Source organism: Amia ocellicauda, chromosome 5 (genome assembly GCF_036373705.1).
Source record: "Amia ocellicauda isolate fAmiCal2 chromosome 5, fAmiCal2.hap1, whole genome shotgun sequence".
Classification (NCBI taxonomy): Eukaryota; Metazoa; Chordata; class Actinopteri; order Amiiformes; family Amiidae; genus Amia; species Amia ocellicauda.
The window spans coordinates 15,581,067-15,606,175 of record NC_089854.1 but is presented as its reverse complement, the minus strand read 5'-3'; the positions used below and the strand labels follow the sequence as shown (position 1 = coordinate 15,606,175).

The 25,109-nt window shown below is 38.0% G+C and overlaps 1 long non-coding RNA gene across 1 annotated transcript in view; it reads right to left on the bottom strand.

Moving 5' to 3' along the window:
* Positions 1 to 9,703, bottom strand: part of LOC136750559 (uncharacterized) — a 49,843-nt gene extending 40,140 nt beyond the window's left edge. Inside the window, exons 1-2 of the long non-coding RNA XR_010816893.1 lie at positions 9,073 to 9,703; positions 8,720 to 8,807 (exon numbers count right to left, since the gene is read on the bottom strand). This is a non-coding gene — a long non-coding RNA (uncharacterized LOC136750559). The remainder of the gene's footprint in view (positions 1 to 8,719; positions 8,808 to 9,072) is intronic.
* Between the last annotated feature and the right edge of the window lie 15,406 nt (positions 9,704 to 25,109).

Genomic DNA, 25,109 nt, shown 5'->3' with positions numbered 1-25,109 from the left:
TTCCCTCTCTTTGGAGTCACATACCAATTTCACAGCGGGAGAGGTAAGGAATAATTACCCATTGCACTGATTAGATAAAGCTCCCTACAATGAAGAATGCAAATTTTAATGGCTCTTAAGATGTTTCCTCTCAATTCTGCAATTCTTCACAATGGTTTTATTCCCCACTGAAAACATACATTTGTCCTGGTTTTAGAAATAGACACAAGGATGCACAACTGATGGTGGGCATACGATGATCCTGTTTTCCATGAATACTACTAAGAAAATGCTCAGGTTATCCACTCAAAAAAGCAGAAATCAAAGCATCTGTTTCCAGCTAGTTTCCTTGAGTTTTAGCAATTGAATGCATTGATGAGAAAACTCACAAAGCCAATTTTCTCTCAGCCATCATTAGCATTCTCTCTCTGTCTGCCTCCCCCTTTTTCAAAATTTTTCAAGCACAAATGTCTTTGCAAGGTTCTATAGATAATCTAATTAGTACACATGTTTAGTGGGCATTCGTCAAATCAATAAAAACAATAATTAATCAAACAGATCGGCATGCAAAATCTATCAAACATTGTACACACCATGACCGAGCACTTTAAGTGGGATCTGACAAAAAACTATAAAAAATAAAGTAAAATGGTCAATACCATGAAAAGAAAGCTCAATATATCCACAAAGTGATATATTGTATAAAGTATGAGCCAAACACAGGCACATAAATCCTGTAAACACAACTGAGGTATAGAAATCATGACATTGCACATTAAGGGACTAAACATTCATAATATTCTCCACATGCAGAATATGAAGAAAACACTGTTTCATGATCCATCTGCAGTACTGGTGTACAAATTCATAAAGCCTTTGAAAATCTGTTGTAACATTTATTCTGTTTTATAGGGGATGGTGTGGAAAAAAGTGTCTCAATGAGAAAATCTACTTTGCAGCTTTGAATACATTCCAATTCTTCCAGACTCCTGCAAGGGTTGAATTGCTATCTCACATATACATAATTTTCTGTTGGACTGTCTTTCGTGCTGTATGCACGCTGCTTGAGTAACTGCTATAATCCTGCATCTTTCTTCGCATACTGTATCTGGCACTGCTTCCAGTGTAACTAATGCATTAGCTTCATACACTATCTTGCAATTTGTTGGACTACTCTACTTAGAATTGCATTAAATTGCAAAACTGTTTTGTTTATAGATGCATGTGAGTTAATGATGATCTGTTATACATAATGTAATTGCATCCTAAACTTTAAGTCACTTTAGATATCAGGCAAATGTATTATTATCATTATTAATAAAAAACAACAACAACATCATCATCCCAATGTGCACCAAACGTTATTAAATATGCTGAAAAGAAAATATTGCAACTTACATACACAACTATATCCCTAAATATATAAGTACTGATGTTAGAGGTAGTAAATGTAATTTTTCCTTCTTCAAACTGCTGTAGCTTTTCAAGACCAGGACAGTGCCTTCTTTTAAGAATTCCCATCATGTCAGCAGCTATAAACCTGCCCTGCTACTTGCTCCATATGCTCATCACCCTCCAGGTACAGAGTTTTCTCCCATTACCTCCTCAGTCTTGCCTTCTGTGTAAGGTCAAGATTAATTCTATTTATACATATACTATACTATTTGCCTTTATATAAAATGAAATGCATTTAACGGTTGATTTTTTGTTTTTTTGTTTTCATGCCTGCTTTTCTTCTACATTAGAAATGCATGAGAGAAATGTGATCACTGGCTGCTACAATCCAGACATAAAGAGAAAGTGTAAAGGACTGCCTTCTGATATTACCATGGTGTTGTTCATTCTCTCTCAGTAAATCCATTGCCAAGCAGCTATGAATCTTGTCAACTATCAGAAGGTTAACTATCTTGGTTAGCACTATAATGGGTGGCCTCTTGTTAGAATTGTTTTTAGAGGACCAAGAAATTGCAGATTCTCTCCCCTTTGGAAAAGAGCAGGTTTGCCCTGCTAGTTTGTGTTCCAACCAAGCTCTCAATTACTTAATTGAACTCTTATTTGAACAAATAATATGCTTATATTTGACTTTTTTTTAAATTGTGTAACTGATAAAAAGTTGGTTCCTCAATAAGATGAGTTCCTTATACAATGGTATACTTAAAAGCCATACTGTTTAAAATAGTTGAAAGAAAATTAGTTAAATGAAGGGTTCAATTAAGTAATTGAGAGCTCTATTGGAACAAAAACCAGCAGGGTAGGGGGTCCTCCAGGACCAGAGTTGAGAACCACTGGAATAGATAATCCAAACTAATCTACCACAACAGTGATGGCCGGATGAAGTATTACACATTGTAAACATTCAAGATCCAATATCACTTCATTACAATGGCCAAATCCAAAGAAACATACAAATCTCAACTACATAACCTCCCCCAACTATGATTTTACAGGAATTACAGGGTTTTGTGCTATTTTAAGAAATGAACTAATTACATTATTGCATACAAACTTCTTTTTAATGCAGGTGATTGTCAGTATTGTTAAAGGGGAGAAACTAACAGAAATACAGCACATGGTTTCCAACCATGGTTCTTGGGAGCCAAAGGGCGTTTTGCTTTCCTTTCCTATTTAACTCTCAATTACACAATCAAACTAGTTGCTGTCTAAATTAGTAAAGAATAACCCATTGGTTATTGTGGTGGATGATTGGGGTTTACTAGGACGAGGGTCAGAGACTGATGGTATAGCAGACAAGAATGTTCCATAAAGTTTAATTAAGTAAAGGGGGAAGAAATAAACACAACAAGCAATGCATCCCTTCGAACTACCATTCTATCTCAAACGCTTTTGATGTTAATCTGCTGTAAATCAGGGAATAGTAAACTGCAGCCAGAACTCAATGCATTATCACAGTGAGTTAATCCAATTCCCCACACTCCCACCCCTACCAAGGATCAATGGCATATACTTTTGCTATTAATCTGCTAATGACACGTGCAATGTTTGAGATTTAGGCTTTTGCTGCTATTATCTCTCACTAGCTCAAAAGAATCTGAACCTTATTTTTTTTTTTATTTGCTCCCTTTTTTGTACATTAAGAGGCTTACAGCAAGCTCTGATACCTTGATAGTTGAGTTTCAGAATTAATAAATAGCTACTGACAGGAAAGGAAGGAAGAGGGTAGAAAGACATGACATTACTTAGCACAAAAGTATCCTATTTGTTAATGTACTCGCTCATGATAAACATGTTGCCAATCAAGAATTAGACTCGATTCAATGAGGCCATCTGTCTTGCACTGTATTAAATCGATAAAGCCCACATAATGAAGATTTCATGTGAATTGAGCATTAGCATACTGTACCTCAGAGGATTGGGTTCTTACTGGTTCTTCAAAAATAGGCTTAATTTTAAAGAGAGAGCTTTCCACCCAAGTCTAATGAAGGCCACTGATGCATGCAGTTTAGTGTCTTCTTAAGCTGAGTTTGCAACTGTAATCTAACTGACATCTTATTTGATATTTGTCTGGTAAGCAAAATATTATAAAATTACCTATAAAACATGTACTAATCATGTATTGGGTTTGGAAAGGTATTAGCATACAATTGGGTATGTGTGCTATTCTCACAACAAACAATTTTTTTCCATGTCATCTGTTTATATTTCTATCCATGTGCTTGCATTTGTCTGTGTCTCTGTCATTTGTAAAATGTTAACGGCTGGATGCATTGTTTTCACAAGTTAGAGCTCAAATTAAAACATTTAAATTAAAACATGTTTCACAACTGTTATGTAAGGTCTTTAGGTTTAAGTAGGGGTTCTGATTTTGGGGGTTTACCTGATTTAACCTGGAACAAAATTTCAAACTGAAAATCGGATACATTCATAAAATGTTGACTAGGTAGGTACCAAACCTGGAGTGCACTGAGAAAGTCCATGCAATCTAGAATGCAACTGACAAACATTACTTAACAGCCTAAGCTTCTAATCTTCTCTCACATGGACATGTCTGTTTATTTGTACTTGGCTTTCCCCATGGGAGCTCTTCCTCCTACTGAAGTGAGAAAACCCAACACATCTTGAGCATTTAACAATAAAAAGCACTTATAACAGAAAGAGCCACGCACCAAATGTCCAGCTGAAGCCCTCAGGAACAGAATACTTAACCTACTTCCTTTGCCCTCAATTCAACAAATGTTACTCTCAGTACAGTGTTGTCACCAGCGAATTAAATATGTATAAAGATTCTGAAACAGGTCAAGTACTTTTCCATCCATTTGGGAATTCCCACAGTTCACTAAACTGGTATGCTATTTATTTTTTCCCAACTCTCACACCTTGCATGGAAGAAATGAAGACAAAATGCTTCCAAATCTTCCAAAGCATATACTGGCTGGTCATTGATTTATTTTCCAACTGAAAGTGCACTGTGTAAACAGCACAGATTGAGAAGGTGGCTTCTCTAAGAGTTACAAGACCAATGCTTTACTTGTTAGATATGTATCTACAAAGGAAACCTATGACTTTTTGAGCTTAAGTCAAATCCATATAATGGATATCACCCGAGATATGTCTGATATATTAAATTGTATTCATTTCCTTTCTTGTTATTATTAGGTTACAGCACCTTCTAAATACATCTTAACTTCTCAAAGTATTGTCATTGTTGAATAAGGAGATTGCTTTTTTCAATTATATTATTTTATGTTTTTATGTTGTGGTCCCAATTATGATCTAATTGTCGAAACTTTTCTTGGCACAGGTATTAGAAAAGGAGAAGCTGAACTTTTTGCAAGCATTTTTCTGTTCATCCACAAGAGAACATTTTCAAAGAGTACAGTTGCTGGGGGCAAAACTCACAGTTGCACTCCCGTATGTCCTTCCTAAAATGTAACATTTGAGTTGATGGGAAACATTTGCTTTGCCGCTGAAGCCTACATCAAAGCCTCACACAAACCCATTCTCCATGGATATCAGAAAAGCCTGAAGTGTAAGGAGTTGAGGTTCCCTTATTGATCACTAACACTGCTGTCTTAACCTGCTTTTGGATTAATTTAATGCTAAAGGAAAGGGTAAACCACAAAAATATTAATGTCTGATGTTCAATCACAAGATTTAATATGCTTTATTGCTCTTTTTCCATTATAAGGCTTATCTCAATTTGACAAACAAGCTAACAAAAGAGAGACCATAGTCAGGAATTTATCATACTTGATAATAAACACCATACTTACTTTTTTTCCTACTCAAGCTATCAGGGTATATTCCACACTGCATTACTGATGTAATGTACAAGTATCACTCTTTCTGCAGAAGTCAGTGATTTCGTTTTCTGTTTATAAGTAGGTGGAACACATGAATTACCATGGCACACATGATGAATCATCCTCAGCTTCTGGACATAGCTGTGAATATGCAGGGCTTCATTAGGCGAGACACTCATTTGGGACATGCAAATCGAATCCCACCGCTTGCATGCACTACCTTTTTAATTGCATTATGAACAAGTGCATTTTGCTCTCTCATCACACACAGCAGTATTTCATAATCAAAGATGAGCAAATACTGCCAAGGTATATCATGTGTTTCAGGGAGTGGCACTACTATGAGTCAAAACACAAACAGACTACTCTCTGCACAAAGCACTGGCAATGCTACTACACTGTCTACTTTTTTATGTCTATTTTTAGACTATGAAAAATCTTATCAAAGCAATTTCAGCAGAACGGATGGTTTTCTGTATCTGATCTATAGTCTGCATTCTCAACAAAATCAACACCCTCTTATCCACAAACACAAGCTCACCTCCCCTTAATGAATCCAAAATTCTGATGCCATCACATATTTCCACATACAATGAGGGATATTTGGTAAATATACAGTTCCCAAATGCAGGCTGATGCTATTAAGAGGTGTTTGGTGTTAAGACTTGTTGAGAAGTATGTATGTATGTATGTATGCAAGTTTGTATTATGTATGTATCTGACATACATAGGTTATTTAGTTTTATAATTCATCAAAACATAATGGCATTTGAAGGGGGCGTGTGTTTGGCACCGGTAACGTCAACACAGACACTCAACCTTCTACTGCTGGACGAGAATGACCACAAAAATAACAAATAAAAAAGCGCTTAGCATTGACCAAAACAAATATTAATTAACGATATTTGAAAAAAACAACCAAAAAAATAACAGAAAAACAAATTAAAGCATCACAATAATTGAGTTTCCCGAAAGCAACAGTGAACACAATAATGAAGAACAGACACGATTGTCAGATCTACGTTTATTATAATTACACGCTATCTATACCTCTACACTTGATGGCGTTACATTAATACTGTTCTTATTACGAATTTAGCCACAATAACGCAACATAAGCTATAATAAACGAATGGTGTTTGGTAGTTAAGCTTCCTCGTTTATTTATATTGTATTATATCTGCAGCATTTTCATTATTATGCATGTCATGCTTACAACATCTTTTTCCATGGCCCCTAGGGGTACGTTATAAGTGGAGTGCACCTGTATGTATGTGTGTGGGTATATGGAGTGCCTTCCCATTGTTAATCTGAAAATGCCTCTTCTGCTAACTACTACAAGATCTTGAAGGCAATGTAGGCAAAACACTTTAATAATTAGAATCATAAATCCATTATTTTAAATAATTACAATAAAACAAACTCATATACATGCCACATCCAAAACAGCTATCATCAATAATAAGCGATTATTAACGTCTGTGATCTATGGAAAGGGAATCAAGCAATGCTGAATTATATGCTGTTGTTATAATGTACCAACAACGGGAGATGGAGGAAAAAGAAGTGTCCTAAAATGTTGTCCTCAGTCGTGCGTCCAGTCCAGTCCCACGGAGGCAGAGAGCATGAAAGCGCATGGACTGGTTACTTTACCTTTTTAAAAGAAACACTACTCAGTAATCTATCAGTGGCCCCCAGTGGCCGCGGGAATACTTAGCTCTGTTCTCCTCCACTGACAACGCATCTCAGTGGTGCTGCTGAGTCGCCTTTGCTGGACGGTTCAGCACACTGACTGACTCATACCAAATTAGCCAGCTGCCGTGGACCGGACGGATTACCAGGTCACAGTTGGCAAAACAATAAATTTTAAAAAAGCATTGTCAATTACACACACACAATGGTCAATTGATATGTGATGCACTATTATAAAGCATATAGTATAATGCACTGCGTACCCCCTTACACCTATAAAGATTCAATTTAGAATTAATGTGTTTCAGATCAAGTAAATAAACTATTCCGGGTGGATGATAGAAGTCATTTTAATTAATCGATTGGTTGTTGCAGCCCAGCACGCTGATATTATTCACACAAGGACTAATATAACTGTAAGGGTATTCAATGTCGAAGAAAAGCCTAAAGTTGGGGTTATAGCTTTTGGTTTTGGTGTGATGTGTATTGCAACACCCTTATTATATTACCAAGGTCTTATGCAACGGCTTTTTAAACGGGTGGAAAAGACTCAGAGGCAAAGACAGCAGATAACTACATACATGTCGATGTTAAAAGTACTGGATAAGGGAACGGCGTTGGGCAAAACGTTTCAAATGTACAGTTTGAATGTTATTATACATTGGCACATAAAATAGTTATACCGAGATAAAATAGATGACAAAATTTTTACCGTACCGTATTGTACCGTATCGCAAAAATGAATAGGCTGCTATCCACAGAGTAGATCATACAGCCAACCACTCTGTTGTGCATAACAAATACCGCCCTACACAACCCCCACCGTTTCAGAAGGTTGATTATTATTATTATTATTATTATTATTATTATTATTATTATTATTATTAATAATAATAATAATAATAATAATAATAATGTATTTGCTATAGCAATTACAGGATGAGTGAATCGAAAAGTTGGGGGCGCTTGTTCATACCCTGGCTGAGCAGTATTTGCTCATTTACGTGGGTAACTGGTGCCAACAATCTAGTGCAATGGACACTTAGGGATTTCATTTAACGGACCATACGTTTAACCCTTATCACTGAAACCGTCAGAGCGCAGGCAAAGCTCAACTGGAACCCAACAACAGAGCATTAACTGATACAACATTATCACATGAAAACTGACATATTGTTAACTACCCTTGCCAGGAGAAAATTGTAAATACTAACACAAGGAAGGACTTTAACTTGGCACTTTTTGAAGAAGGCAATACTGGTGTGGGCTAGCCTGCTTCTTGCCATGTAAAAGGACCACGCTCCCTTCCACACATGTGAACTAACCGTTACATCATACAGTGCATCATGTAGTAAACAAACAAACAAACAAACAAACTGTAATTCTGAAGTGTTTACTTCGTAGCAAGCCTCTGGTTTACCTGATTAATACCGCGGATTATGTCATATGTCTCTTTTTATTAGTTGCGACGCCTCGTCATGTTTTCAGTTACATTGAGCTAAACCCTTCCTAATCCTGTTACATTAATCAGATTCAAGTAGATCTGGGTTGGGGGGGGGGGGGCGGGGGGGCGTATACAATGTGTACTCGCAATGTACAGTTTAACACTGGAATCAAAATCTAATCCACCTGAACCTCTGATGTGCTCTTCCAGAGGTAAACCATAGCACACGTAAGAGCATGTCAATGTGCAATCATTATTCAAAGCACTTTCAGAAATCATAACGACACATATTGCTTATGCTGTTTGGTGATTGTCACAAACGTAGCATTTGAAAAGCATTTACCTTTGCGGAGCATTAATTTGTCCGGAGCGTTGAGGAGCAGTCTCCTCTCATAAGATATTTCTCCTCAAGTCTCCAAAAGGAATATTGTCTTAAATCGAGATCCCCAGTTTGAAAAAAGAAGAAAAAAAAAGACCCGTTAGTCTCCCTTGTATTACAGCAGTCTACACCTCCTTGGAACCCAAGTACTGGAAATGGGTAGTGCACATATATGTAGTATCCAAAAATAAATTGAAATGAAGCAAACCTGTTCCGCAAAAAAAAAAAGAAGAATACAAAAATACTTCACAGGGAAAATGAATAGATCTATAGAAATATATATAAATTAGAAAATCTTCGTAACTTGAAAACCGCACCTTAAATCCAAACCGGTCCAATTAAGAGGCATGAGAAGAAGAAAAAAAGCCACAACCCAAATCCGTACTTCCAGATCAAGTGTCCTGTTAAAGCACACAACACCTGAAAAAACACATTAATAAACCACACGGTGAACCCCCTCCTCTCGTTCAAACATTCAGCTTCATGAAGACCGTTATATGTAGTCTTGAATTTTTATCTCCAGATCTTTTGGGAGGGTTATTCCTGTCTTTGCTGAGATTAGCTAGGGGGTGAATCAATGTAGGAAACCATCCAGTTTTGAACAATCAACACATTGATACGGCGATCCCGGGGAAAAAAGACGCATAGAAATGGCTTCAGAGGTGCTTTGGATAATTCGATGTATCCGAGGAACTCTGGTTGCATTGAAGACCCTTGCAAAATTGAAGTGCGGCACGGAAACAACTGAAACATGATTACTTTTTCCCCCCTTTTTCGTGTTAAGAAACACGGGTGATAACACAACCCAACCACCACGGGCAGCTCTCCATGTTCACGTCTTTCAGATCTCGGTGTGTTTTATTGTCATGGATTTCCACTTCATTTGCGACGAATCGAGGGAATCCCACCCACGCATGTTTTATGTATATTTTAAATGATCAGGCATGGCTGTCTGCATATAGGTGTGTGTGTGTGTGTGTGTGTGTGTGTGTGTGTGTGTACATCTATGTTGCCATCTCTTGATCTCTCTCCATTTTTCCTCGACCGCACCAGCAGACAGGGTTATTTCTTTGACGAAAAAACTGGCTCCGGATCTTCAGTTTCATCCCACAGATACAGGCTAAGGACGGGCAGAGAGACCGATGCGTCTTCGAAACAAATTAGCACCGAAATGACAACCTCCAGAAAGCACTGATAGTTGGATTCAAGAAGATAAATCCCAGCAGTAGAGCTAGTCTCCCCTGTCGAAAAAGGGGGACAAGCAGCTTGTATGTTTATATTGATTCACAGATCAAAGCCCATGTACTGCCAAATAACTGCAAATGCGCAGAGGTACCTCCTCAAACAGTCTAGGTGGATTTGCACCAAGTCGCGTTTGTTAGCTAGACTGTATGCGCTTTGCGGATCTCTCTGTTATTTTCCATGTCTTCAATAAGCGCTGCTCCAGCCTTTGATTAGTGTCGGTCCGCCAGTCCTAACCGCACAGAAGGAGTATTATGTTGGTCCTGCCAGAGACAGCCGCTTACGGAAGAAGAGAGACAGACAGGAGTCCTTCGCAGCCAGCAGTGATGCCCGACTCGCAGGCTGCATGTGTGGGAGGTTTCAGCATTCCGGTCGCATTCCGAAACTTTGCATAAACACGCCGCTGATTCCTGACACGCAATTACTCCTGCAGCACGGCAGCACGCCTTCCCGGGGAAAGGAAAACACGCCTGCACACAAATACACTGTCCCAGATACGAATGCGGGGGTGGCTGTTTGTGTATTTATGTATTTATTTTCAAAGTATGAAGATTTAAGGTCGACTAAACATGTTTCAATACTGTGGTGTTTGGGCACTGGGGAGACCAACACATTTTTGATGAGGCGTCTAGATCCATACATCCATATGAGCAGCACCTGCCACGTCGAGTAAAAATAAAGAAAAATTATGGATTTTGGTTTCCTCATATATATGTAAAGGAATAAAGGAATAAAGGAAGGAAAGGAAGGAAGGAAAAGCACTGTACGCGTCCACTGACTAAGCAAACGCTGCGCACAGACGGCGCCCACCAGAGACCAGGAGAGCGGCTGCTGTGCGTCTCACTGAGCGCTGCGCGACTCGGAGCGGCTGGAGGGCTCCACGACGCACCCCGCCTGCCAGGGGGAGAGGGGCACTTCAGCAGGCGTCTGCTTGGTGCAAATGCACTGAGGTTTTACCGTGCATACGTTGCACATTCAACGAAAACAAAAATGTCAAACCACCAAGTCAAAGCACTTTTACAAGAGACGTTTCAGCAAAATGAAAACTATACATTCCCACAGCTTGACCAGGTCTGTTTGAAAGTCGACACGGAGTCTACTCCAGTCCTTATACGAAGAGTGTGGGGGCTGTATCTGTGGTGTCTTCACATTGGACTGGTTTAATCCTGTGCCTGCATGTGTGTGTACACGAGTCAGCTGTGCTAGTGCAAGTTATTAAAACATGACATGATATATATATATATATATATATATATATATATATATATATATATATATATATATGTTTTAATAATAGATAAAGTAATATTATTAAACATTATTCGACCCCTCATAGTTCACTGCGACGGGTATAGAAGTAAAACAAACCGACGGCATTACGGTGTCGCTGTGTCGCTGTAGGAGCTGTCCAGCACACGAAGGTCCTGAATGTGTGAAATGTGAAATGTTTGGAGAACCGCCTGCAGGGTTCGTTGTTGAATTCCAAGACTGTAACATTATATACATATAGTATACAGTAGAATATATAAACTAAATAGTCTGTATGTTTAGGGTAAGTTAACATGAAAATAATCACCTCATTATCGAGAGAAAATTAAACAATGCACAAGTACCCAGTTCTTCTGCATTGGTCGTGCTTTGGCAACCCCTTGGTAATCCTCAACATGCTTTCAAATTATACATCAACACACAGAAAGCTGGCTATTTTAAAATGGTAATCACATTTTCTGAATATATTTTCGTTCCCTTATCAAATGGTAAATTAACATTAAGTAACATTAAGTGTTTTTCAGTTGGAATGAATCTATACATGAATGAGTCAGTAAATAATAGAAATACGTAACAGAATTCACCTAAGCAGGACTGATTTCAATTTGAAAGTTGTATTATGTCTTAAGCACATGAGACTAAATTGAGGTTTAATTTCTTAAGGGGCTTATGAGGCCTTTGTGAATAAAACACATCATCACTGCATTAGAACAACACATTACTGTATTACATGGAAATACATTCAATTATTTAAAGTATTTTCTGTAAAGTATTATTACAAACTAATAGCAGCCACAGCATTAAAACATTTAATGTAAATGCTGCCTGATCATGATCTGCCTAATGTACATGATCATTATAGTTTGAATTTCTGTACAGCTTCATTCCTTACAATTATGTCATTCTGAAATAGAATGAGACTCCCCACCGTCTAAGTTTGCTCTCTGCTTTACACAAGAGAAAGAACAGGGAAGAGTGTCTATATGCTGTCTCCATGCAGTCTGGATTGGTAATCTACCTCCCATATAATTGATCAAGAGGAATATTGAATTTGATCTGCTTGCAATATAACACACAAACACATGTGTACATGTTCTATAATATATAGGCCTAGTATTATGTTTGCATATGTGTTATAATACATATAAAGTGTATGTATATATATATATATATATATATAGAGAGAGAGAGAGAGAGAGAGAAAACATAGTTTGACATTGTCTAAATATCAGTTTGACTACTTGCTAATGAATATCTCGACCATCGTCAGGCATCTGAAACCCAACCATTCTTACATGACCAGACAGAGATCAATATTTGCCATGGAAAGCCATTATTAAAAAATAACCCCTCAATGAGTAATCCCTGTTGTCCATGGTCTTGCACCATTGGAGAAAATGAGTGTATCTGTCTCCCTGTCAAGCAGATCACTGCTCAGTGTGAATTAAGAATTATTGGTAGTTTCTTGAAAACAAAGCCTGTGAGGTTGTGAGGAGGTTAGCTTCTTTAATTCAGCAGATCCCTAGAACATTGAGATTTTAGAAGAAACAAGAAAGTGTGTGTTTCTGTGACAGTGCCACTGGGGTACGTGCACACTGAATCACTAATTTCACTATGCCACTTCTCCTTGTGCAGGTTCGACAGAATCTGAAGGAATGCCAATTGATCAAGTCTGGACCTCTCCTTCATGTATTCGGATCACCGATGGGGGGTACATCGCAGGTGGACATCTAAAGGATATGGGTTGAGATTGATGAGTTTAAGAGGGATCTTACTCTGACTTAATCAGGCTATGGTACCTGCCTCCCATCACCAGGCCACAGGGGACCTCTTGGCTCCATTGGCATGTCCCCAACAAGGGCTCAGCAGGCAATTGCAGTTCCTCCCACAGTACTTGCCCAAGCTCCAGTACCTGTTTCTTCTTGGGGGCAGTAGGGTAACTGGGCCTCTTCCTTTCTGTTCCATCCCTCCACCTCCAAGGCCCGGGCCTCCTTCAGTACCTGTCAAAAAGATAATCCTGGGGTTCGGCATACCTGCCTCTGTAGTTCAGGCTTCATGGCCCCCGCCATCAGCTCCGAAATAAACTGATCATGCAGGGTGTCATCTCGGGCCGAACCATCGGGCTCTTCCAAGAGTTTTAGTCTTAGAGTCAGAAGTGATGGGAAAAGTGTGCTGGTTGGGCGAGGGCAGGTGTGCCTTGTTTAGTGCTGAAATGAACTTGTGTAAGTAATTGAAAACACACTTGAATAATTAAACAATTAGTGAATTAACAATAAGTGATTTAAACAAGTGAATAATAAAGAAACACACAATAATAAATAAATCAATGAAGTGAAAACAAATGAAGAAATTAAATGACCTCAGCAAGCACCTCTCGTGGCATTTCTGTTGAGAATGCCCTCTGTATTTGCCTGATGGGGTCTAAAGCAAAGTGACAGCTGAGCCTAGCAACATTCTGGCAATGTGTGGGGATATCAGATTGACAGGCAGGTAACTGGTAACCCCACAATCAAAAGCCAAAGCAAAGAAGGAGCCAGAATGGTGGCATATATTACTTATCAGTCATCACACATTTAGTACTAATCAATAATATTTGAGTCCTGTCTTTGCTGACAAACTCACAATTGTATTTTTTGTTATTCAGCATTCACCTCACACCTGAAATCTATTAACTAAATCAATTAAAGTTGTGTTTTATTTATTTATTTCCAAGGCAGTATCCAGCAATGTACAAGTTCACTTAGAAGATGAGTAAAGCATGCATGCATCAATATTTTAAAAACATTTTTTGATAATGGATTTGCAGGATTATTAACTTTGATTTATTTAGAAGAATAAGGGGGGGGGGGAACAATGGAAAATATAACTGATTAGATTACAGAAACTGGGGAAAGAGATAGGGTTTACCTGGGGGTATTTAACTCTAGAATGCTATGAGTGGCTCTGGTAGTCTTGAGGTTTTACACAAGATTCAGTATTTGAATCTTTGGATGAAATGTTGATCAACTTGGCAAACCCTTAACGCTGTCCCGGTCTACAAATACCTTTATGATAGCTGGAGAAATTTGGACTGTAAAGACTAATGTTTTATTCTCTCTGTACTCTTTTTAGACATTTCTCCTGTGGCTTTGTCTACAAATCAATACCAGAGCAAATAATTTATTTAGGAAAACAGAGCCATATAAATTAGACTGATTAGATACCTGACAACACATTTATACTAAAGACACTGGATAATGTTTTCAGCCCTTAAAAGTCAATAAAATGCAATGCCTACAGATCTATTTATTTTGCAGCTGCATGGTATGGCTTCTCCAGTAGTTCAGAGCTCTTCAGTAATATGAATTCATATTTCAATAACAAAATGGCTGCCCATACTTAGATTAAGGGAGGAATTACCAGCACTGTCATATTATAATTGCATTATATATATATATATATATATATATATATATATATATATATATATAAATTGATTATTTCCTCCCGAAACATCTCCCTCACTGTAAATGGGGGCAACCGCTCATCATGGTTTTGAACCTCTTCATTATTGACCTAATAGTGGTAAGTGGTATATTTAGGTTTTAAAGTATGTTTTTGTACCCATTGCTTGATTTATGAAGGTCAACCTCCATTTGTGAGTTCTTAGCTTTTCTCTATGGGGATGGATGACAAATGGATTTTACACACATGTAATCTCATTTTGTACACCCCAGTGAAACAGGAAGCCATGGAAGGCAGGAATACAGTTCCTTAAGTCTGAGATATACTTTAAAGAGTAGAATATTCGTGCAGATTTATTTTTGTTGGATTGTATTTCTTTAGCAATTATATTGGTATAAAATAATATAATTTCCCCATATTTGTAAGTATAAAATATCACTCATTACCTGTGTTGTTCATTTTATAAAGATGTTTTTTGGTTACCTCTATAAAGGTGACATTTCTATCTATCTATCTATCTATCTATCTATCTATCTATCTATCTATCTATCTATATCTATATCTATATACATAGTACATAGTATCAATTACAATAGAGAACAGAATGATTTCTAAACTCTGCCGTGAAAGGAAATTCGAGTAATACTCACTGGGTATGAACTCCCTAGTGCAATTGCATAACAGTGATTGATTGGTTTATTTTGAGAGATTGTCCATCTTAATTGTCTCTGCACTTACAAAAATTACCAAATTGTCATGCACTGAACTTTGAAAATATTAACACTGATTAGATTAAGCCTGTGAAACTGAAATCCATCTATTTTAATGGGGGAACTGGAAGCAATATAAAACACAGATTAGCAGGACGGCTCATTAGATTAGCGCTCTGGCATTTTGCTGTCTCCAGTGCTTTGTTTCCAATCAAGCTTGACCTATCAGGAGAGCAGAGCTGCCAAGCTTGAAGCCAGGTGCAGAAATAGCTGGGTGAAGAGTCAGCAGAGACTATAGGAATGTACAGTGTAAACATGTAACCAGATTTACATAGACTGGATAATATTGCTGCTTGAGATTGTTTTATAAAACTAAGTATAAGTATACAAAATGTACTACTAAGTCATCAATATTCCAAAAATGTTGTTAATGTATTTGAAAGGTATTGCATGAAAGGAAGACATTACCTGAGAATGCTATGTTTTCTCCATTGCTGTTTCTTGTTTTACTGTAGCTTTCTGGAAATGACTTCTCATGATTAACCCAATCTGGTGCCTTGATCTTTTGATAATCTTTTTACCCTTGAAGAGAATGACAAGGGATCTCCTACTACAAATAGCTGGAACTTGTAGATGTTTTCAACTTTTCTGGGTGAGAGAGAGTGCAGTGGGGTTGGAGTTGCATTGAGGATATTGAATTGACACCCTATCTCACAGAATCTAGAGTGCAAACTTGGCACTGCATACTTTTACTAACTCTTTGATCATCCATGTCTGATTTAATTTGATGGCTTTTTTCATGAATGTTAGTTGTTGCTGTTCCAGATATTCAAATTAAAAATTATAACCCACATTAAAAGTTGAAAGCATGGGACATGGAAGTAATTGCAGGGGACCCCATAATCTAAAAGGCAAGAATTATTCTGAATTAGCATAATAGGAATCTGAGTTCCTATGAGATTTGAATGTTATATGAAACAGCCAGGACCACAAGAAAGTCTGTGCAAATGAGATTAGCATAGCTGATGCATTAACTACAGAAACTTTATTATTAAGCATTCAGGATCCGGAGGGAGAGGGCCTCGAGGGGAAACAAATGCAACTGCGTGCAAAGATCTGGCAAATCATCTTTAACTCATAGAAATGGGAATTTACTTGTCTCACTCATCCATCTCCAGGCCAAAATCCCTCATTATATTATGTCATTAATCGGGGTGCTCTTTATTAAATAAAGGCATTGATTCACCCTCTGATTCCACTTGAAACACTAACTGTACACTAACAATTGTAATTGATTAAGTGACTAAATTGGGCAGGGCGTTAGACAGCTCATGTTTTAATCAGGAGCCAATCAAGTCGATACTGCCCTATATGCATTTTCCTCATCACTACTTAGATTCACATGCTGCAATATTGCATCACTGATCCCAATCTGAACTGCAAAACACAGAAACAACTTGTCTAACTTTTTTAGAGCACATTTCCTTTCTTCCACATATGCATACAATCAGATCTTCACCTGGTTAAGTATTTTGACATTTAAGATGCATTCTACTCCACTGCAATTTCTTCGTCAATAGCACCCGCAGATAGTTCAATATCACCTGGCTTTCATCCAAGATGGTGCAGTACTGGGTTGTGAAGGGTAATATTGACAATTTGCTGTGGTCGTTCTGCAGTCTTGAATCAATCAATCTGTAAATCGTACCAAGTCTTTTCACGCAGTATGGATTCATTTTTATTTCTAAACACACCATCATACAGTTCGAGGAAAAGTAAATACAATTAGTCCCAAAGCTGTAACTAAATACGTGGAGTTAAATGATTTGTTACCTGGATTATCATCCTCACTGCTGAAATGTATGAAAAGGATTGTTCAAATAAAATAAAACACAATGCCTGTAACGATATAGAGAAAATGCTACATGCTACTATGAATTCTGATGAAAATCCTGTTATTTGTGCAATTCAAAAAGACATTTAAGTTTCTACGTGTGGTACACTTTGCTATGTTATCAATGACAGCACAGGCCTTCATCTTAGCTCTGCTGTTTGTACTGTATTGTATTGTTGCCGATGGCCTATGATTGCATATCTCAGAGTGAGCATGCATTCTGTCTTTATCTGTCCTGTATTACGACAAGGTTTGTAGCAGTCAGACAATTCCAAAGTAGGCAAAAATATATATCCCTACGATATTTCATGTTTAAATATAAAGAAAGATGAACTGGTCGAGAAGTGAGGAAGTGAAACAAAACAAAACACAAACGTACAGCTGCACAGGTTGTTCCAAGAGCATTCTTTACAACCTGTACATAAAAAAGGAAATTGAAACTGAATTAAAAGCCTTCTCAAGTCATTGATCATATATAACTGTGAGCTCCATTACCAGGGGTGAAACTATCTCACATTGCACCGGAAAGCTTTATTAAGTGTTTTCAGCTTCATTGTTAGAAGCTACAGAATGAGTCCAAACCCATGCTGCACTGTTCTGGAGTCACAGGATAGAAACTCTGTCCTCTGTGTTCTATAAATGTCTTGATATTTTTGACCTGTCTTCACACTGAAGCCCCTTGTGCATCATACATCTGCAACCTAGATTCGCAGTTGCATCCTCTTGCTTACACTCAGTGAAGGTCTTTACTGTTATAAGTACAAAGCAAGGAAACTACTCTGAGCTGCATGTATTGTATCTTGGTGTTTCTTTGTTAAGGCAAATCACAGCAGACAGAATCAATCTCAGTAAAGTCCTCGATATCATGTCTACTTAAAAAGTGCTTATAATAACAATAAAAAATATCCAGGTGTTTGGTAATTGTGAAAATAAATTGATACAAATAAGAAAACACACAAAACTCACCTTTTCTACCATTGTAATTCTTATTCCATTAAATAAAATAGAGGTTCTTGTGCTGTAGTGGCTTATTCAGTAAAGCACACACTACTTCAAAGTGTTTTCAAAATAGTCCCCCTTTCAAAACAGGAAAATGTATTGCAGGATAAGATTTCATGCCTCTAACTTAACTTATTATTCTTAAGCTATGTCTTGTTTTCGGTCCCAATCTTGGATAATGGGATAAATTCTCTTCTAGCTGTGTGAATCACAAGAGCTTAATATTAAATCTGAAGCAGGCTAAAATCTGATCAGCTGATGTGATGTCGGTTTATAAGCTTGATAAGCAGATATGGATCAAGTTATGTACTTGCAATAAAGAACATTTTAATCCTATTCATATTCTGGCCATGTGAAATTCTATTTTCCAGTGATTGGTGAATGTAAGTGAATACAGTAAATCACATTTAATAATATAATGACATAATTCCAAGCCACTACTGGTCTAGGGCTTCATTATATATATATATATATATATATATATATTCGTATTTGTATACAGATTTGTATATGACTTGTGACACTTCCATTTGACTGCACTGATTTCCCTTTGACACACAGTGACACCAGGTGGTCAGCAGGCAAACTGAAAGATAGAAGAAGGTGAAGATGATGGTAACTTTGTTGGAAAACTAATCATCAGAAATTTCAACCCCAAACTGCCAAACAACCTTTTCTGGGCAAATAGGAGGAGAAAAACAGTTCTTCTAGGAAAGTTAGTCGTCTCTACAGAGATTAATGAGTATGCCTGCTGTGTCTGGAAGCTAGAGAAACACCTGGCATTTACACCTAGGGTCACATTAGTAAATGTATCGAGGTCTGAAGACTCAGCAGACATGCATTTCCACAGTCTCTGTGAGATAAAACGTTCCGGCACATTACAGGAGCTCATGCCTGCCGCTCGGTGACAGCCGCCACTGCGGTGCCACAGGTATCCCTGAGACCCTGCTGACGCCGGGAACGTGTGCAGGGGAACTCCAATTACTACAACACTTAGGGCTCTGTAATCACGGCAGCAGTCAGGTTTCTCCTTGAGAGCGCTTCACTGTCACAAACATTGTCACTGACCGGCCTTTAAGAGCATTATCAAGAAGATAATTAATAAGAAAGATAAAGCGATGAGATGTGAGTTAGGGATGATGAACCTTATAAACCTATTTTATGGAAGGATATCTATCCATCTGTCTATTGATCTATCTGTATGTTTATATAATATGTAGAGAGAAAGAGAGAGACAGAAATTATACATTTGAAGACTTTGAAGAAGCAGCAACGATTGTTAAGATCGGGGAGGAATTAACCCTGATATGGGTTGGAGCAGAATAGAATCAGACAACCATAAGATGGGTCACGGCATGTGGGGTGCCTTAGAGTTCACAATGTGGGCATAGAAAACTAATTTTATTGCTCCGAGTTAAAGAGACTGCTTGCTTTTATCTTCGTAATTGACATACAGCTTAAACGTTACAAGTATGGAGAAGGATATGAATAAAAACTTGCTGTTTTCGATGTATTTACAGGCCCCGAATAAGGAACATTGCTCGCATTTGCATACTTAAAATGCAACATGCACATCTATTAATCATGTGAACTTGAAAGATGCTTATTTATATATAAGCAAAAATCAATTCAATATCAAATTATGAATCAAATATATTATAAGATTATCAACATATGTAATGCTATCACCACATTACCATATATGTATTGACCATGATTATTGACCGCTGGGTTCAATTTAAAACGAGAGCAATGAAAACATTACTTGAGGATGGTTTTGCACTTATGTTGTAAGTCACCCTGGATAAGGCAGTACGGCTAATTTATAGTGTGAGCAAATGTGAGGAGAAGAAGCTGGGCAGGATGACAGAGGCCGGGTTCTCTGGCCTCAAATGGTCTGACAAACTAAATACAGTCATATAGTTTAAATTAATTGATTAATTGATGCATCACACCACTTTCTCACAAAGTCCCACAAACTCATTCGCTATTAAATATTCTACATGAATGTTTTCAAAGAGCATGAGAGGATATTGAATCTAATTCCATTAAATGAATGAGTAAATTAATGCACTGAGAAAATATGAATACAAATCTGTTCCACTCTGTCTAATGCATTACTTTAATCATGTCACACTGAAGTCAAAATCAGTGTCTACGGATTCATTGTTCAATCACCTCCAGTTCAAAAAGAAACCCTGATTAGAAATATTGTGGTTCAAAAAGTAACTGTTTATGACATTTGGATTGTTTACTGTTTGATTATCATACAACTGTGGGGCACCAGAGGGCAGCAGAGAGAGAGAGAGAGAGAGAGAGAGAGAGAGAGAGAGAGAGAGAGAGAGAGAGAGAGAGAGATTTTCTCATACCATGTCTTCAAAAGTTCTCAAACCAAACAGTTCCGGTGAATACAGTATGAGCATCTCAAAGCCAAATAGGACTAAACTCTTTTTTGTTGTTGGTGGTAAAAGTCATGCAAATGCTTATTAGCTGCCTATCAAAGTAATCTCAGCCTAAGTTAATGTGTCTGTCGGAGTCTTTTCGGTGATTCAATGCAGTATTAAAATGTATAGCGTTGCCGCACATTGAATATGTTAGAACAAATTGTGTGCTCAAGTCAAGGTTGATTTGTGAACACACAGTAGGGTTCAGAAAGCAGAAGAAGGATTCAGAAGCAATCTCTGAAAGTCAAGCTGCTCTTTTGTAGCCACAATTACAATTAACATATCAATGCAACACTGCAATTAAGTGCTCCATAACATTCATATTTAATTAGAGGGGGAAAAAGGAGAGTTCATCTCTTTATTGCAATAATGCCAGGCTTAATATCGCTTACAACTGCATACCAAACAGTCAGGTGGATTTCTCGGTTTGATTACATATTTGGCATTCTGGTTTTGCTAGGCTTTTGAACATTTGCTTTCTCAGAGCAGGTTATTGGCTGATAAGTGGCAGGAGAGAAAAGAATACATGCTGATTAGGTTATCTGTATGTTCGTTTTCATTGTTTCCTGATACAATGGGAGATAAAATACAGCTATTTTCCTGTTCATGTGTTTGTGAAACCTAAATAATAATAATAATAATAATAAATCAAGAATTAAATACATTCATACTTAAATTAATAAAACTGATTAATGCTCAGTGACTGACATGAAAAGGAAACTGGTCAAAATAAATGTTTTTGCAAAAATGAACAAACTAAGTCACCAAGGGGCCCAACACAGTGTGATAAGCATGGATCATCACTGGACTAAGGGACAGATGGAGTAGATAACATCAGCCAAGCAAAAAACTTCCACAGAGATGGCGAGATGAAGTCAAGAAGTCTGGAGGAGCAAACGGCAAGAAAATAATCCAAAATTGGCAGAAGAATCATGGGAAGGCCTTCATCTGCAATCTAATGCTTGGAAGGAGGCTGGAGGAGGTAATGAAGATGTATGTATGTATAGCTACAGATAAAAATGGATGAAAAAATAAGATAAGCTGGCTCCAACACGGCAGGTAGTGTTTCACTGTCAGTGTGGAGTTGTGTACTCCTGTGGCTGAGGGAAGTCCATTATGTAGCCTTCAGAATCAGTGTAATCTCCACTCCCTGTGGATTGAGCAACTTGAATAAATACAACTGGATCCAGGTCCCTGCTGCACCATTTGCACTATGGCAGAATCTCATTTCCTCAGCTTCATTACTCGGAGCGCTGTGTTCCCAGTTCCTGTACTGCAATACTAGGCTAATTTCCCATGGTGCCTGTCTTTCAATATTCAATAGCTACTGTTCTGCCGCACCAACTGTGGCGCAAGCTGTCGGAGGTGTTCCTTGAGATAGCTATCGCTCTTCCACTCTCCTTCTCAACCTCGCACAACTTGAGCTACTTTAAAGCTTTCGTGTTTGTTTGTCTGCCTGTCGGTATTTCCTCTCTTTCTTTTTTAATAATGAGTTTCAACAAGGGGGTGGCTTTTGATCTTGTTCAATCTGAGCAGGCTGTGTCTTGCACGGATAGAAAAAATGATTTTATTAGATCGTTTTATAGCTCAGGGTAATCAATCATTCCTGAAATGAAATCAAGGTTCTGTGTGCGATGATCCTGGGATTACCCTCCTCATAATGTAAAATGCTCCAATAAACAGCTGGTCCATGTGGTAAAGTAAACCTGTAGGTGTAGGTTTTTGCTGCTGCTTGTGAAGAAATCAGCTCATATTTAACCCAAGACCGAGGCGGTGGGAGAGAGGGCTCGGCAGCAGTGGGCAACATCACGTACCTACTGTGGACCTGCATGTACAGTGAGGGAAAAAAGTATTTGATCCCCTGCTGATTTTGTACATTTGCCCACTGACAAAGAAATGATCAGTCTATAATTTTAATGGTAGGTGTATTTTAACAGTGAGAGACAGAATAACAACAAAAAAATCCAGAAAAACGCATTTCAAAAAAGTTATAAATTGATTTGCATGTTAATGAGGGAAATAAGTATTTGATCCCCTATCAATCAACAAGATTTCTGGCTCCCAGGTGTCTTTTATACAGGTAACGAGCTGAGATTAGCAGCACTCTCTTAACTAACCAAACTGGCAGCTCTTCCTGGTTTATGCCACCTGTCCCAGCCTGCTGCTTATTGCTTATAGTGTATGAAAACAGAGAGATCTCTTTATCTTTTCATCTTACTATTGCTTTGTATTCTATATTGTCTCCATCCTGTATTCAAACAAAGTTATTTTTATTATAATGAACACAGTCATCTATGGGGGGATCCAAAGGAAATAACTCCTGGTGCATGCTCGTGTTTATTATGTAGGAAAGACATAAACGTTCGCGTAAGAAAACGAGAGGAGAGTGACACACTTAACAGATTTTATGAGAACAGAGGGAAAAGATGAGCATGACTCATTTTAGACCGTGAATGGCAAATTGAAGAGAAACGACACAATGGACAGTGAGCTGTGATGTCAATGACTCTTCTTTCAAATCTCATTTGCTGCATTTCCTGCCTGACACAGTTCTAGAACTTTTTCCATGAATAAAACCATGAATCTTGCGTGAGTCACTTGAAGGGGTACAAAACAACAACAACCAATACAACAAAGAAAAATGCACAGCATGAAAAGAAAAGAGTCACGATATTCTGTTTTATTATGATTATTATTAGTAGTAGTATGTGTTAATTCATTTGTTTCATATTAAATGATGATGAGGAGCAGGAAATATATATTCATATACACACATTTATGAATGCACAAATCAAGATCAGGCTACACAATGATGCAATGGCTTTAACATGTTTCCAGTTTTACTTGTTTACTAAGAGTTTGCTTACATATTCTTCTGCACTACAAAACGAAATGCTAATAATTTGCTCTATGCCTATCCATTACAAATCATCTCTTTCCTATATAGCATATGCTGAATTCATTTTATTTAATGAATGCATTTAAGATCAAACCAGTCTAACCCACAGAGCCCATCAGCTCCACAGCAGTCCTATTGCCGCTAATTCCATTTCATAGCAAAAAGTATTTAAAAAGAACAAAAAAAAGAAAAACATTATTCATTTTTATATTTTAGGCAGCAATTCCCTCATGTACAGTGTCCATTTAATAGTGTCATTTTCAGATTGGCGAAAGATGATATATCTTTTGGCACATACAGATGCAACTGGTAAAGGATAATTCTACGTAAAATTATATTTCTCAATTATATGTTGACTTGTTGGTGTGTGTGTATGTTATCTTTTCCATTATTCATTGCTTTGGAAACATAGTATTAAAAAATGAAGAAAATACATATTTCAGTAAGCCACAGCCAGTTCTTAGCTATTTTGCTGCAGGTCTCTGGTGATCTGGTCTCCAGGAGTGTCCACAGGATTAATGAAGTGTGTTTCTGGCAAATTGTGAGAACTCTTTCTAAATCAGTCTCTTGAGTACAAAGCTCCAGAGCTTACAGAAAAATAATTAAAATTGAAAATCTCACTGGCATTTATTGCTTTGGTATTTTAATAAACCATTACTTTTCACTTACTATTCTGCCACATTCTGCTAGGTTAGGTGACATGATAGGTAACAGTTTAATTGGCGATGAAGATTTAAAATCTGATATATACACCGATCAGCCATAACATTATGTCCACCTGCCTAATATTGTGTAGGTCCCCCTTTTGCCACCAAAACAGCCCTGACCCGTCGAGGCATGGACTCCACTAGACCTCTGAAGGTGTGCTGTGGTATCTGGCACCAAGACGTTAGCAGCAGATCCTTTAAGTCCTGTAAGTTGCGAGGTGGGGCCTCCATGGTTCGAACTTGTTTGTCCAGCACATCCCACAGATAATCGATTGGATTGAGATCTGGGGAATTTGGAGGCCAAGTCAACACCTTGAACTCGTGATTCATCAAACCAGGCCACCTTCTTCCATTGCCCCGTGGTCCAGTTCTGATGCTCACGTGCCCATTGTAGGTGCTTTCGGCAGTGGACAGGAGTCAGTATGGGCACCCTGACTGGTCTGCGGCTACGCAGCCCCATACGCAACAAACTGCGATGCACTGTGTTTTCTGACACCTTTCTATCAGAACCAGCATTAACTTTTTCAGCAATTTGAGCTATAGTAGCTCGTCTATTGGATCGGACCACACGGGCAAGCCTTCGCTCCCCACGTGCATCAATGAGCCTTGGGCACCCATGACCCTGTCGCCGGTTCACCACTTTTCCTTCCTTGCACCACTTTTGATAGGTACTGACCACTGCAGACCGGGAACACCCCACAAGAGCTGCAGTTTTGGAGATGCTCTGACCCAGTCGTCTAGCCATC